The following is a 7,206-nucleotide window of genomic DNA, read 5'->3' as shown; positions in this document are numbered from 1 at the left end:
GTTTTAAAGAGACAAGGCTCTGTCGCCCAGGCTGGAGTGCAGTGGCACAATCAGAACTCACTGCAACCTTGAATTCATGGGCTCAAGTGATCCTCCTGCCTCAGACTCCTAAGTAGCTGAGACTCAAGGTGTGCACCTCCATGCCTGGCTAATTTTAAAACTTTTTGTAAAGATGAGATCTTGCTATGTTGCCAAGGCTGGTCTGAAACTCCTGGACTCAAGTGATCCTCCTGACTTGGCCTCCCAAAGTGCCGAGATTAAAGGTGTGAGCCACTGCACCTAGCCTGAAGAAATCCTTGCATGTGACCTCCCAATGGTTATGCTTAAAAGAAACTAGTCAGTGAACTGAGACAATTACGCTCACAGTCAGGAAACCTATTAAAACAGGGGAGAGTCATTTAACATCTCTAGGTCTGAATTCCTAAAGTTCTACAATTGGATCAAGTCAAAACAGCAAAAGGCTACATACTTGACCTATATTATCTCACCAACAGATAAAAATTGAGTTCTGCCTGGGCGCAGTGGCTCATGCCTGTAATCCCAGCACTTTGGGAGGCCGAGGTGGGCAGATCACGAGGTCAGGAGATCAAGACCATCCTGGCTAACATGGTGAAACCCTGTCTCTACTAAAAATACAAAAAATTAGCCGGGCGTGGTGGCGTGCGCCTGTAGTCCCAGCTACTTGGGAGGCTGAGGCAGGAGAATTGCTTGAACCCGGGAGGCGGAGGTTGCAGTGAGCCAAGATCGCACCACTGCACTCCAGCCTGGGCGACAAAGCAAGACTGTCAAAAAAAAAAAAAAAAATTGAGTTCTACTATTATGTGGCTTTTAGTAACTGACCATGAAAAGACCCATATGAAACCTGTCACACAGAATTTTAGAAATCAGAATTCTGTCCATTCTATTCTGTGATTTCCATAATGAACACCCATATAAGAATTGTTTTTATGAAATTATTGAGAGGTTTTTGCCTCCTGCCTCCTTTCTGATATTGAGAGGTAAGTAGTTGATCACTTTATCCTGTTTGCTTTGGCTTTAAAGATGGTCAGGGATAAATTTAATAGAGCCATGAAAACCATGAGGGCCAAATAAATCTGTGCAGATTTTTCCCATACAACTTTCTTGCTTTATTTCTCCTGGTTTGAATTTTTTAGACCATGGTTTTATTATATATATATCTTATATATGCTTGGAGTTGCATCAAGGGTCAGTGAGATTTACTTCACAGAGGGAAACCAAGGAGAGCAGAGGGAAGTAGGAAGCCTGGCTTGGTATGGCTACAATGGCTAGGTGATAGAGAACTTTGGACGAATGGCTCTTGAGAGAAATGGCTCTTGGTTCAGGGAACGGCACAGTGGGGGCATGGCTGAAGCAGTATACTCGGAAATCTGCTCTGAGGAACCAGAGCAAACTGTACAGAGGAAAGGGGAGCATGGAGGCCAGCGATTGGCTGTGAGGTGCTGCCATAACCCAGGTAGGAGAGACCCCCAGGCTATCAGCTGCTTTGACAACACAGGACACATTCATGAGAATCTCTCTCTCCTAACTTGATTTAACACAAGTTATTTCACTGACACAGGTACGCTTGTTTCTTAAAACAATTATTTGAAAAATAAGAGGTTTTTAACCTACTCTATTTGACTTCTGAGTCCCTCAAATCTCTGCTGTGTCTTTTAAGTTTACAAGTGAGACGGGTACTGCCTCAGGAATATAAGAATTGTTTTTTTTTCCTTATATATAAACTTTATATATAAAATCTATACTTCATAAGTATCAAACTATACATGAGGTAATATTAGGAAATAAACTGCTAGACTGTAGTATAAGATTAATTACAAGTATTGACAAGGCTCATGAAAATTAAAAAATTAAGTATTCCTATTTATTCCCTTTCTATGCAATGAATTGCATTATCCACCTTATAAGGTTATTATGAGACTTAAATAAGAAGTGCCTTGCCCTCCTCCTGAGCCACAGCTGGGAAGTGAACCAATCAACCTGGGCAGACAGCAAAAGGGCATTGAGAGATGACTTGCTCTCCATTCCTCAGTTTCCTGTTTCTCAGGGCCTAGGATTTACCCTTGTTTCCTGCTTTCTTTGGTCTTGTCTGATAAACCTTTGCTTGGAGTATATGCAATTCCCTTTCTTGCTTTAGCAGGATTAGATAACAATGAAAATAACTTTGATTCCTATTTTCAAATAGGACTTTGCTAAGAAGTATCACTAGCTTTGGTGTACTCTGTATGTCCAGCAAGTTGGTAATACTTTTCCCAGCAATAAAACAATATAATGACAAGTTTCCATTTCATGGTATTTGTCTAATAATAATATTACTATATACAACTGCATATTTAGAATCTCATTATTATTATTTGTACTTGGAACATTTGTATTTGAATCTTGTGTTAATGATCCATCACAATCCTAAAGTTTGTAATTCACACAAGTGTATAATCTGACTACAGTTTATAAACCAATGAGAAAGATAAATATTCTTATATTTTAACAACAGAAAAGTTAGGAACTCTAAATTTAGAAATGGTATAGTAAGAGATATTGTTTCACTTTATTTATAATAGTAAGAAACTTGAAACAAATGTCTAACAATAGGAAACTGGTTTAAAAAAATCATAGAACCATAATTTATTTTAAGCCCTAAAATGAAATTGTGAACAACCATTAAAAATATGTTGTGAAACTATTTAATGTCATAAAGAGAACTAACTCTGTTTTTATGGTCCATCTACCAATGTCTTCTGAGCAGTTCTCTCTCCTCAAACTTCCTCTACCTCTTCACCCACCCTCACTCAGCCTAACCTTGCTTCCTATTTTATTAAGGAAATCCAATCAATCAGAAGAGGTTTCTACAATTTACTATCACATTTACCCACCAGCCATCATCTCTGCCATATATGCTCCTCTCCTATTCCAATGGCTGGAATGTCTCAGTGAAGACCAAGCCCTTCACTTGTACATTAGATCCCAGCTCTCTGTCCCATCCATTATGGAAGCTGAACATCACCCCAGTCACACAAGAGGGCACTCTGAATGAGGAATCTTGTAAACTACTCCAAATCACCAGTCTTGAACAGTCTTGAACAGGCATGGGCGTTAAGTACTCTTTTATCTGTACATTGCTACCTACAGAAGAAAACAGAGAACAAAAACACATCAGCTCATGAAAATTACCAGCTTAGCCACCCTTACTCCCAGCTCTCATCTCCCAAAACAACAACAACAAAAAACATAGCTGAAGAAAACAAGCAAAAATCCAAACTGAATTAAACACCCCTCTTTGGGAAAATTAAAGAACATTCCGAATTGAAATTCAAAAACTAAGAACTGAAGCAAAAAAAAAAATACAAATAATGACACAAGAGTTGACTAACCTCAGAAATGGCAAACAAGAAAAAAAAAATTACCCTGCCTTCCTGCCTTCCTTTCTTTCTTTCTTTCTTCTTTCCTTTCTTTCCTTTTCTTTCTTTCTTTCTCTTTCTCTCTCTCTCTCTTTCTTTCTTTCTCTTTCTTTTCTTCTTTCCTCTGTGACCTAGGCTGGAGTGAACTCAGCTCGCTGCGGACTCCCTGCGTCCGGCTCCCGGGATTCTCCTGCCCTGACCTGCGGGCCGCCTGGGATTACCGCCGCGCGCCACCACCCCTCCCTGGTTTTTCTCCTTTGGCTGGAGGCGCGGTTTCGCCATGTCGGCCAGGCTGGTCTCCAGCTCCTGACCTCCAGTGCTCTGCCCGCCTCTGCCTCCCGAGGTGCTGGGACTGCAGACGGAGGCTCACTCATTCGGTGCTCGGTGTTGCCCGGGCTGGAGTGCGGTGGCGTCGTCTTGGCTCGCTGCAGCCTCCGCCTCCCAGCCGCCTGCCTTGGCCTCCCAGGGTGCTGGGATTGCAGCCTCTGCCTGGCCGCCGCCCCGTCTGGGAGGTCTGGAGCGTCTCTGCCTGGCCGCCCATCGTCTGGGTTATGAGGAGCTCCTCTGCCGGGCCGCCCCATCTGGGAGGTGAGGAGCGCCTCTGCCCGGCCGCCACCCCGTCTAGGAAGTGAGGAGCGCCTCTGCCCGGCCGCCCATCGTCTGGGATGTGAGGAGCGACTCTGCCCGGCCGCCCCGTCTGGGAAGTGAGGAGCCCCTCTGCGCGGCCGCCCCGTCTGGGAAGTGAGGAGCGCCCCTGCGCGGCCGCCCCGTCTGGGAGGTGAGGAGCGCCCCTGCGCGGCCGCCCCGTCTGGGAGGTGAGAGGCGCCCCTGCGCGGCGGCCCCGTCTGGGAGTGAGGGCGCCCCTGCGCGGCGCCCCGTCTGGGAGTGAGGGCGCCCTGCGCGGCCGCCCCGTCTGGGAGGTGAGGGGCGCCCCTGCGCGGCCGCCCCGTCTGGGAGTGAGGGCGCCCTGCGCGGCCGCCCCGTCTGGGAGTGAGGGCGCCCCTGCGCGGCCGCCCCGTCTGGGAAGTGAGGAGCGCCCCTGCGCGGCCGCCCCGTCTGGGAAGTGAGGAGCGCCCCTGCGCGGCCGCCCCGTCTGGGAAGTGAGGAGCGCCCCTGCCCGGCCGCCCCGTCTGGGAAGTGAGGGGCCCCTGCCCGGCCACCCCTCTGGGAGTGAGGGGCCCCTCTGCCCGGCCGCCCCCGTCTGGGAAGTGAGGAGCCCCTCTGCCCGGCCGCCACCCCGTCTGGGAAGTGAGGAGCACCTCTGTCTGGCCGCCCCGTCTGGGATGTGGGGAGCGCCTCTGCCCGGCTGCCCCGTCTGGGAGGTCTACCACAAGGCCAGAAGCAATGTGGGGGCTGGATGTGGTGGCTCACGCCTGTAGTCCCAGTACTCTGGGAGGCTGGGGCGGGTTGATCACTTGAGGCTAGGAGCTCGAGACCAGCCTGGCCAATATAGCTAAACATATGAAAAATACAACTGTCAAACCAACCAACGAACCAAGCGACAACAAAACAGGTCTACCCTGGAGTCATACTCTATTTTTTTCTATTTTCCTGCCTTTCTGATCCTTTATCCCACTTTCTTTTTCTTCCTCTTCCTTCTCCTTCTTCTTTGTCAAATAGAGGATTGAGTTATTATCATTGATCCATACAAAGTCCCTCTCTTATTTATTTTAATTCCCACCCCCCATTTCTATTCCCCGTCTTCCCATGTGCAACCTTCCTAATATGTTTGATATGCATCTTTTTTGTTCGTATGTACTTTTAGAAAATGTTTGTTTTGTGTGCAAAAAAAATAAAAAAAGAAAAAATCATATTACAAATGAAGACTATACTACAAGAAAGAATAAATTTAAATGGAAACATGATAAACATCAGACAAAAGCAGAAAGAGAACAAAAAATGAGATGAAAAAAGAAAAATTTAATAGAAAACAAAACACATTATAGAGAAAGAAACACAGTAACCATAAAATGACAGAAACTAAACCAAACATTTGGTCATTTCAATAAATGTGAACGGTCTTAATCCACTTATCAAAAGATTTTTGGTTCAGCCTGCAGAGCAAAACCCAACTACATATGTTGCATACAAGAAACAAACCTAAAAATTATTCAGAAAAGCTAAAAATAGACCGGGTATGGTGGCTCACACCTGTAATCCCAGCACTTCTTTTGGGAGACCAGCGCGGGTGGACCACTTGAGGTAAGGAGTTCAAGACCAGCCTGGCCAACATGGTGAAACCCCGTCTCTACTAAAAATACAAAAAAATTAGCCAGACATGGTGGCACATGCCTGTAATCCCAGCTATTCAGGAGGCTGAGACATGAGAATCGCTTGAACCCAGGAGGCAGAGGTTGCAGTGAGCGAAGATCTTGCCACTTCATTCAAGCCTGGGTGACTCCATCTCAAAAAAAAAAAAAAAAAAACAGAAAAGCTAAAAATAAAGTGACGGGCAAATGAATATTAAAAGCAAATGGAAACATTTTCAAGTTGCAGTATAACATCTGAAACCACATCAATGAACTTTTTATACTGTTACATTAAAATCCATGGGTCTTTGTAGGCTGGATGGGTGCTTTATGCATGTGTAAGTTTGTCATATTGTGCACTGTTTATTTGGAAAATATCAGTTTACTAATCTATGCAGATCTTCCACGTTTCATTATATAGTACAGTGTTTTTAAAAAGTCACATTGTTTAATATCACCAATGAATCTTGCCAAAACAGTCTTTAGGTACAGGAAAGCTTTCAAGCTCACAGGGACAGATCAAATGTTCTAAAATTATAATTTTTGCTTAAAAGCTTGAATTTTATCATTGACGACAAATATTTTCAGTTGTCCTCCTCAAAGGAACAGGGTCACTCTGTTCATTTCTGAAAAAGTTCCTGTCAAACATCTATATCTGAAAAAAAATTTTGCCCCTTGGTTTTGTTTGTTTGTGTTTGTATGTGTGTCTGGTTTCTTGTGTGTTTTTTGTTTTTGTAGAGATAGGGTCTTATTGTGTTACCCAGGCTGGACCTGAATTCAAACTCCTGCCTCCACCTCCACAGCAGCTGGCATTACAGGCTCATACCAGCACACCCAGCTCTCAGTTGTTCTTTCAAGTAAAAATAGCAGTCATGAAAAACAACTCATTCAGCTTGCAACTCAGATAAACAGCACATGTACTTTTCTTAGGAATACAGTTGCAGAAGTACTGTATATATCTTCCCATTCTGCTAGGCATAATATTGAAAAGATGGTATGTGAGGTTTAATAACATTAATAATTGTTATTGCTTCATCAAGGACATTCTTAAATGAACCTCACCCCAAAGGCAGATGTTTTCAGAAGGGAACTCTACTCAAGGTTTAGAAACCAGGCAGTCTCAATGGAACATAGACTCCTCTAGTGGAAATGCCTCTACTGTTTGCCCTATTGAGTATGATGCATTCCTATTAAGGTATAGCATATTTTATCATGTTAAAAAAGTATCCCCCCAATGATCTTCTATGTAGAAAACCTCAACACACAATAATCAGGTGTATTTCTACACCCTAACAATGAACAGTCTAAAAAGGAAATTAAAACAATTCCATTTACCGTACCCAAAAACAATAGAATACAGTTGACTCTTGAACAACACAAGTTTGAACTGTATGAATCCACTTATATATAGATTTCAATAAATACATTGGAAAATTTTTTGGGGATTCACTACAATTTGGAAATATATATATATATAGAGAGAGAGTTTACTTATGTGTTAATCGACTGTTTATGTTCTTGGTAAGGCTTCCCGTCAACAG

General features: G+C 44.0%; 1 protein-coding gene across 3 annotated transcripts in view; it reads right to left on the bottom strand.

The window, feature by feature from the left end:
* Positions 1–1,103: 1,103 nt before the first annotated feature.
* Positions 1,104–7,206, bottom strand: part of ZC3H8 (zinc finger CCCH-type containing 8) — a 41,510-nt gene continuing 35,407 nt past the window's right edge. For all 3 annotated transcript variants that reach the window (XM_030827821.1, XM_003277675.3, XM_030827822.1), the window contains one exon: positions 1,104–3,141. The gene's annotated coding sequence lies outside the window, so the exon portion shown is untranslated. The remainder of the gene's footprint in view (positions 3,142–7,206) is intronic.

This window comes from Nomascus leucogenys, chromosome 14, assembly GCF_006542625.1.
Source record: "Nomascus leucogenys isolate Asia chromosome 14, Asia_NLE_v1, whole genome shotgun sequence".
Lineage (NCBI taxonomy): Eukaryota > Metazoa > Chordata > Mammalia > Primates > Hylobatidae > Nomascus > Nomascus leucogenys.
This window is presented reverse-complemented; position numbering and strand designations above follow the sequence as displayed.